The following is an 8617-nucleotide window of genomic DNA, read 5'->3' as shown; positions in this document are numbered from 1 at the left end:
TTTTTGTAAATAAGTTGAAAAATATTCAATTTATTTTGATGGAAATTTTGTAAATAAGTTGAAAAATAATGAATTAATTTTAAGGGCAAAATGATAATTAATGACATATCTTAGTCATATAAAGCCCAAATGATTTGAAATTTGGATTTAATGTAGAAAACTCAAAGATATAGAAGTTTCATGTTTTGAGTTTTGGAAAATTTGATCGTTTGACTGATTCAAAAGGATATACTGATGTTAAAATGATAAATAATATATATTATATTATATTATATCATATTATATTATTAATATATATTATAAAAAAATAATAAAAAAAGTAAAAAAATATAAACGTGAGTATGTGGAATTCTCATTCAAAACTTGAATGAGAGAGAAATCAGAGAGAATGAGAAATAGGATTTTGATTTTCTTTTCGATCGTGCGACTTATTGGTTTATCCAATTGACGAACTAACTTCAGTTCTGGGATCGTTGACACGAGGTCTTCGATTTGAGGTATAAATTTTATATTTTTGGTGATGTTTGAAATTCGTCGATTTTTGGAATAAATCCGATAAATTGTTAAATCATATAAGAATTGAAAATTATTGAAGAGTGCATGAATTTAACGAAGAAGAGATGATTATAGTGATGTTATTTTAAATTATTCCCAATTTATTATAATTACGAAATTTTAAACGTTGGATTGAGATTGAAGAATTATTTGTCAGTTGTTATTAATTCTGATAAATATATGCGGTAGAATAACCGACAAAAAACTATGTTTTGAAGTCAAAATTGAATTATGATCTGATTTCAATTTGATATGAATTTTCAGAGTTTCAAAAGATATTTGAAACTTATATTGTTGATTTTGAATGATGTTATTGATTGAAATGAATATGTTATTGATGTAGATAGATTTTTTATTAAAATTTTCAAGCTACATCAATTGGAAACGAATAATTGAGGTATATTGCGACCTGGTAACATACGACAGGTATGTGTATTATATGATATATGTTTGATTGATTGGATTGAGAATACTTGTCTATATGCCTTATTTGTTGAGTTTATGTGGCATACATGACATGCACGTTGAGCTATGATTTTTGGATACCCTGATATGACTTGATTTGATTCTGGGGTTTGTGAACACAATGCTATGTTTGGTATTACATGACCCTTAAAGCATAGTCATTTGTGGCCCCGATGATTGATTGAGAATTGGGATTTGATGACGCTTTGTCGACGTTATCATACGAGTATCCCTGATTGAGGCCGGTGTGCCAGCTCGAGCATTGATTTGATAGCGATTCGATTGATTCTGACATGTGCTCAGTGGATGGGCATTTGACCTGATACCTCCACGACATACATGCATTGCATATCATATATCATTGTTTAGATACTTGTGGTATATATTGTGGTTGTTTCAGACTGAGCTTTGCTCACCCCAGAGGGGACTGTTGTTGTTTTTGTATGTTGACAATGACAGGTACTTCAGGTTAACCGGAGATGGTACTTCTGGAGGGAGTCATGGTTGATTTGAGGTTTCGTGGTCTTTCCCAGTATATATGTATATGTGTCTATATACCGGGGTATGTCCCGAGGATATGAGTTTGGTTGTATGTAGTTGTTTTGGATTACGTGTCGGCTTGTTTTATATTGTGACGTGTTGAGACGAGACTATATTATATACTATTTTAAGTATTATAATTACAATTGACACGTTTTGAGCTCATTGTAAAGAAAAATATTTACTCGTTTTCCGCTGTAATTAATTAACCCTAATCAAATTGCATTGTAATAACGATTAGGAGTTAAGGGCCCCACGTCCGGACTTGATTTAAGCATTTAGTTCGAATCTAGAACCAGGGATCGTAGATGGCTGATGGGATGGTCTTGTTTTTGGGAAACTGTAGTACCCGAAAAACCAATATGCGTAGATATGTGCATAATTTCTATTATTTAATTTTAAATGATTATTATTTTAAGAATTTGTTGATTTAATTGAATTTAAATCATTTACGTTATTTTTAAGGATTTTAAATCGCGTATTTCAAATTTTAGCTTTTTAGATATATACGCGAGATCGGACCAGAGATAAGAAGTCGGAGATGAATTTATGATCCAAAAATACTCCTAAATTTATTCCGAGCTAAGAAATAATGTAATTTAATGAAATCAAGTGGAATGAAGTCTACTTTAATTAATCAACCACCAATTTAATTGCAGGCTTCTTAATTCATCAAGATTATGCTTAATTAACCTTTTAATCAATCTTATCTAACCTAAGATTCTACTTAGCAAAACTTAAACAAAATCCTACACTAATTGGGCAGCCAACTCTCGGTCATTTCTACTCCACATAATCCCAAACCATTTAACTCCCCCAACAACATAAATGACACCCATTCAACATGCATGTCCCCCCAACTTAACATCATTTACTCACCCATGCACCACCTTATTAACCACCAGCCTTCACCACCTTCTCCACTCCACCTAGCACGAAAATATCAGAGGTTTAGCAGCTCCCATTCTCGGCCAAAACAGCAACAATAACAAGGTTTCTTCATTTTCGTTGTCGTGTCTCCTGGTCCGACGTATCGTGTTGTTTATTGTAAAAACAACTTAAGGCATGTGTATTTTCTCTTCTTTTTTTCTCATCAATAAAGTGTATTACATATTTTTAGTAGGATATATGTTCATGGTTTCGATTTTATAGAAAGAAACCACAAGAAAATATTTTTGAGAACCATAGGCCATTCTCGGCCATCCTGTGCAGGTCACGTTCCTTGCTTGTTTTGTTGATTTGCAGGTTGGCTCGGTTCCTAGGCTCCCAAGGCTGCTTATGTTCATGTCCTAGGGTGTGTTATGGTCAAGTTTTATCAAGGGTTCAAAGTTAAGTGCTAAAAACAGTAGGTAAGAAACAAGTGTCACATTTGGGGTGGGTTCATTTGCTGTCAATGGGTTGTGTAGGATAGTGTTCGAGCCATGTCTAGCCTAAAGCCGGTAGCCATGACTAGGACCCTTCCCTAGGAAGCCTAGGACGTGTTCAAGTCGGCCCTAAGTGGCTTGAGCCATGTCCCAAATCGTTTGGACAGAAACAACTCAGGTTGGTCACGTTTGACAGTAGCAGTTGCGTGGGTGGTTTGTTGTTGGTCTATGGGTTTGTATGGCTCACGGTTGGCCTAGGGCCCTTAGACATGGTCCATACAACACCCTAACTATTCCAGCATGAGCCATGGTCAGATTTTAGTAGCCATTTTGACAGCAAGTGACAAGCTGCTCCAGTGTGTGTTCTCTACAGCAGTGAGCTTATGCTCTTGGGTCTTGTTCTTGGTTCTTGGTTGGACTATGGCCATTATCCCTGGACTAAGACATGCCAAATGTGTAATGAAGGTCGTGTTTTTAGCCGTTCGTGATTTGGTTAAGTTTAGAAGTCGCAAGATAAATTACGGTGCGAAATGCCAAAGTGACTCTCGTAAGAGCGCCTCACGATTTTGGTTCCTTTTCACCTTAATTCATATTTCCAGTAACATTTTGTGTAATTACAGTAAGTTTAAGCATATTTTGATCATGGCTAGATATTGGTTCGATGTTGGTTTGGGATGGTTCGGAGCCATGGTTGAAATTAGAGTTCATGGTCTAGTTGGGCTCGGTTTTGATGCATGCATGGCCGTATCTCATCAATTTCATTGATTGTGGTTCGGACATGATATTTTATTGTTGTGCATTACATTCGATAACTTATTAAGTTGGTTAAGTACGGTTCGAGTATCAAGTCGTTCGGAAGTCCCTAAGTCACCGTACTTCATTCGGGTGCATTTTAGGTCAAATTAGGGTTCCATGAGTCCCATGATAATTTACGCACCGAGCCTGGGAAACGATCCAACTAAGCCAAGCATAAGGGTTGTAAGTATATTTACATGCAAAATATGAAAATGTTTTATTTTTGAGATATGCGATATGTCTTGTGGCCATTTATGTTATGGGTTTTGAAGCCGACGCACGCAATCGGGGACCTCTCCAAGTAGTATGGGTTTGGAAGTCGGGATGCGTGACTGGGGAACTCTCCACCTGGTGACTTACGATCAGTTTAGGAATATGTACGGGTATGGACATCCAGTCCAAGGGTTGTGGTGATCTCTACCGCCCAGTATACTCTGTTTAGTCTGATCATGCGATTATGTTATGGGCCATGTAACGTCTCACTCGTTTTAAAAAGTGCGGAAATTTTTTTTTTTTTATTTTTAAAGGCTAGAATTTATAAATTTACATTTAAAATAATCATATTTATTTTAACATAAAAATAGGCATGCAGTATTACTGAAAATATCATTTAAAAATACTCATAAGCATTTACCAATAAAAATTATCACGGGAAATAAGCGAGTAAAAAATCTTAAAATCCAAATCATAAACGTAGGAAAATATTCATCTCCTCTCAATCTCATAAATCGTAATGCGGAAAACATGTGGTTCTCGGGTCGTATCACCGCACCAGATCTGCCTACTCAGAGTTCGGCACCTTCAGTCTGCTCAGCATCCAACTCACCTGCATCACACACGCCTAGTGAGTCTAAAGACTCAACACACCTGTACCAGTAATAACAAGTACATATACGTAGCACACAGCAGTGAAAAATATCATACTCAACATATCTTTCATGAACTTAAAAGCATTCGTGTCTGCATTAAAAATCGTATACGAAAACATGTCCTTTCAAAACATGGTAATAATCATAGCATGTAGCATCGTATCATCATATACGTGTTAAATCATGTCATCATATACGTAAACGTGTCGTGTAAAATCATATCATATTAAAACATTTCATCTCATGTCATCATATACGTATACATTTTCTGTTTAATTGAATTCAATTCATTAGTTGTGACTTTCGTATCAGCTCTATCGTATCAGCTCTATCGATGGATCCATCTATAAAAACCGCGGTACCCGGCGGTGGGGACATCAGCGACAGCATTACCTGTCCACTGAGCCTTGGCCTCAGCTCATCATATCTCATATCATCGTATACATATACATCGTCAATCACAACCAAATCACATCCTTCAAAAATAGCATCATAATCATCACTTAATAAAAATATGCATATACGTAACTTTTTCCTTTAAACAAGCATGCACCGTATTTATCATAATTGCGTAAAAATAAAAAACGTGATGCATAAACATTTAAATCATGATAAAATGTGTTCAGGGCGCTGTCAGGACCAAAATCTCACCCCGGGTGCAAAATGACCATTTTGCCCCTGGAAACCCAAAAATTACCGTTTTGCCCCTAGACGTAAAATTTCACCTTTTTGACATTTCTTAATTCTATTGACTCTAACATGTCCCAAATAATTATTTAAGCCTACATGAACTTTCCCATATTTTTATTTGGCTTAAATCTATGACTTTTAAATTAATCTTTAACTATAACATATTAATGCGTTTTAATCACGAATTAAACCAAACCTTAGCATAAAATTCCCAAATTAAAAATTTAGACTTCTAATAATTATTTGAGCTTAAATATAATTTCCCATAATTTTATCAAGCTTAAATATAGGCGTTTCAATTAATCCTTTAATTTACGTTTCATGCGGCGACTAAATCCCAAATAAATCCAAAACTCATTATTTTGATCCGAAACTCTCCAAACTCCTAAAAATGTCCCAAAACACATTCAAAAGCATCCCTAGACATAAAATCGAGCTCATTTCATAACTTAACCGAATTGTTTTAAAACTTGGACCGAGGTCTCGGTTTTGACCCGAATCGAACCGAAACTTCCCCAAATTTTACCAAACTTAAAACATGACTTAACAACACCATACCAGACTTCAATCCACTCAATTAGAACCCATTAGCACCCTTAAAATCTCGCTGGTATGCTGCTGGATTTTCAGAACATACACAACTCAAACTCTAGTTCATGTACCTCCCTTAGTTTCGTTCCTAGCCTTCACCCAATGGCCCAGACCCTAACCAACCACACCTAGACCACCCTAGGCTCCCACTGGACCTGCTGAACCCACGGCTTCACCTCCATGCAAGCCGCAGCCCCCTACAACCCTCTACTCTCCCCAAACGTCCAAACCGAAGCCAAACTTTTACCATTTCGATTTACAGCTCTTGGGAAGGTTCCAGCACTAGCCGAGCCTTTCCAAGACCTGTCTCAGAACCACCAGGGTCTGTTCTAAGCCTCAGCGAAGTCCCTGTAGTGCTGATTGAACCCTGGACTCTAACACACCAAAGATCGAGCCACCCCGAAGAACCCACCTCACGTCCCTTCACTCATATACGTCCAGCAATTTTCTAAATCCCATGACAGCAAATTAACACCACCAGAAGCCTCTAGACACTCAAGAACCGCAGCCCCTTGCCCAATAATTCAGAAAAATCGTGAGCAACAATTATAGGATGCAAGAAAGCACATGAAAACCAAACAACTTTTATGCACAAGCTTAGATCTAAAAGTTACATGCATGAGCACAATTATCAGCGTATAAAACATGTATGATGCAGAAAAAATGATACAAAGCGTGCCTTAAGACGTTTTGGAGAGCAAACGAAGTGAGGGAATTCGGATGAAATTTCTTAAGCTCAATAAACTTAAAAATAGGTCCATTAAATCCAAACACACTCTCGAAAAATATTTCGTGTTGAGAAGTTTTTTTTTGAAAATAATAGCCGAACCTTTAAAAGTCCCTCGATTCGATAAAATTTACGTACCGTTAAAAAAATTAAAATTATGCGGGTAAAAATACTCCAAAAATCCCATTTTTAAAAAAATACACTTAAAAACACCTTATATTAATTAATAAAAATAAATCATGTAATAAAAATAATTTTCTTGAAAATTCTCCGGTCCGATCCCCATTCCTCGTTCAAATGTGAAATGCATCTAGAATCCCTAATACATGAACTTTTAAAATTTCGTGAAATAATTACTACCATGTATGAATCATACATAAAATGCAATAAAATAATTAAACATATAATTTAAAATAAAATCATAGATTGCATGCATTCAGATTACATGATATAAATTACTGGACCTTACAGGCCACTTGCTTTGACACATTATTTCTACAGAAAATTACGATATGATATGATATGGCTCGTAGTGAGTAAAGCTTTTACGTACGATTTTTATGATATGCACGTATCTATATTTACTCATGTTTATGTTATCACGTTACGATATTTTTACGTTGCATGCGATCTTATTACCTATTTATTCGTTATTCACGATATATGCATGCTGGGTCTTTAGACTCACTAGAATTGATTGATGTAGGTACTGACGATGTAGAGGCTGAGGGCGGGGACCAGTGAGTTAGCTCGGATCGGCGGTAGTATGAACCCGAGGACCTCACGTTTAGTTATTCAGTTTTATGTTCAAACTCTTGTTATAACTTTTATTCATTTTAAGTTATTGTTTAAAACATTATTCAGTTTCCGCTGCTATGTTTATGTTAAACTGTTGGGTTATTTTAAGAAAGTTTTTATACGTTGCAAGTTTATTTATTTAAAGAGAAATTTTTTAATAATTCCGCAAAATTATGAATACGAAATACGGGCCCTCACAGAAACATTGGTTCGAATGGGTGCAGGAGTGTAGGCAAGGCGCATGAGCTTGGTTCGAGCCATGGTTCACACCCTGGAGAGGTCCGAGTAAGGGCTTGGGAAGACCCATAAGTTGCTGGTCGTAGAGCTAGTTTGGATCAGGTGATGTGATTCAAATTAGGGGCTCGGTTTTAGAGTGAGGAACGAACGGCTGCATATGCGGGGCTACAAGTCGTGGTTAGTTGAGTCTAGTATGGTCTGGTCTTAGTTCTGAGAGGGCTGGTTTGGGTTTGGTCGGGGCTGATGTCGAGCTAGGGCCGAGAATTGGTAGCTAGGGTTTTTGAGTTTATGTGCTGTAAAATTCAGTAAGTTGCAGTAAGGTTTTGAGGACCTTAGGTGGCTTGAATTAGAGGGTCTTATGTCTGATTTTATGATATTAAGTTATGTTTTAAGTTGGGAAAAATTTGGTTAAGTTTCGGGTTGATTCAGGTTGACCCCTGTCCAAGTTTTAAAACGAATCGTTTAGGTTTGGAACGGGCTCGAGTTTATGTCTAAGAAATGCTTATAAATATGTTTTGGGATATTTTAAGGATTGTGGTATGCTTCAGAATTTTGAGGTCAGGGGTAAAATGATCATTTTTCACCCACGTCGAGTTTTTAGTCCTGACAGTGCCCTGAGCACATTTTGACATGTTATATTTAAATGTTTTTGTATCACGAACATGATTTTTACATAATTATGAAAAATATTTTGCATGCTTGATTTTAAAGAAAATTTACGTATATGCATGATTCTTATAAGTGATGGATATGATGAGATGTTTTGAAGGATGAGAGTTGGTTGTGACTAATACGATGACATGTTAATGATATCTAAGGCCAAGGCTCAGTGCATGGGTAGTACTGTCGTTTATGTTCCTGCTGTCGAGTACCGCGGTTATACGTAGATGGATCCATTGCCTAATACGATGATACGAAAGTCACAACCGATGAACGGAATTCAAATTAAGAAAAAAAATGCGTATATGTTGATATTATGTTATATG

Source organism: Primulina eburnea, unplaced genomic scaffold (genome assembly GCF_022965805.1).
Source record: "Primulina eburnea isolate SZY01 unplaced genomic scaffold, ASM2296580v1 ctg1251_ERROPOS100000, whole genome shotgun sequence".
Classification (NCBI taxonomy): Eukaryota; Viridiplantae; Streptophyta; class Magnoliopsida; order Lamiales; family Gesneriaceae; genus Primulina; species Primulina eburnea.
The sequence above is the reverse complement of the archived record's forward strand: the minus strand, read 5'-3'. Positions refer to the sequence as shown.